The 945-nt window shown below is 32.6% G+C and overlaps 1 non-coding gene across 1 annotated transcript; it reads left to right on the top strand.

Moving 5' to 3' along the window:
- The first annotated feature begins 600 nt into the window (after positions 1 to 600).
- On the top strand, positions 601 to 707 carry LOC129289703 (small nucleolar RNA R71). The gene has a single exon (XR_008588194.1). It is a non-coding gene; the product is annotated as a small nucleolar RNA R71 (small nucleolar RNA).
- The last annotated feature ends 238 nt before the right edge of the window (positions 708 to 945 follow it).

Raw genomic sequence — 945 nt, 5'->3', positions numbered from 1 at the left:
CAAATTGTGCTTTTACTTCTTACATTCATTCATTATTCTTGAAAAGAATTGTGAAAAGTTCTCATAAGTTTGTAAGCTTTAATTGTATTCTCATATACTTTTTAAGAGAGTTTTCTGCAAAAACTTATCTTATTTTCTCATAAATCTTGAAAAGAAATTTTTCACGTGTTTGTAATAACTTATTAGATTGTAGCAAGATTTGTTAAGTGAATTAAGACAAGTTTAGTCTTGAGAGTTATATTATGGTTGCAAGCACCTATTGAAGCTTATGATCTTAGTTGAAAATCTCAAATGTGATCGTGAGGACTGGACGTAGGCTTTGTTGCTAAACTAGTATAAATCTCATATGCTTTATCTTCTTCCTACACCCTTTAGTTCTTCACTCTTTTCAAGTTTTTAAAAGTTTTAAGTGTCACCCAATTCACCCCCTTTTGCATGCTAGCCTATCCTAACACACCATTGGTTGTCATCTTGTCTATCAACCCCCAAGCCTTGATAGGTGTTAAATCAATTATAGCTCCCCTACTAGCAGAATTTATGAAAACTTCTTCCTTTTCATAAAGTCCTTTATAAAAATATTGTATAAGGTTCTCATTAGAAATTTGATGATGAGGGCATTTTGCAAGCAACCCTTGAAACCTTGTCCAATATTCATAAAAGGATTCATCAAAACCCTGTTCAATCCCATAAATTTGTTTCCTCAAATTTGTAACTTTAGAAGAGGGAAAGAACTTTTCTAAAAATAATCTTCTAAGTTCAGCCCAAATATAAATTCTAATGTGGGAGGGATAATTGAAATACTACTCTTTAGCTAGGTCTTCAAGGGAGAAGACAAAAGCTTTTGCTTGCACGTCATCAACATTCAAATTTATAGGTTTCATAGTATCACACACAAGAAATAGAGTATGCAAGAATCTATGGCAATCCTCACCCAGTAATCCATGG

This window comes from Prosopis cineraria, unplaced genomic scaffold, assembly GCF_029017545.1.
Source record: "Prosopis cineraria cultivar Desert tree isolate PC_DT_omini unplaced genomic scaffold, ASM2901754v1 PC12, whole genome shotgun sequence".
NCBI lineage: Eukaryota > Viridiplantae > Streptophyta > Magnoliopsida > Fabales > Fabaceae > Prosopis > Prosopis cineraria.
Note: the sequence above shows the minus strand (reverse complement) of the source record. Positions and strands in the feature narration are given on the sequence as shown.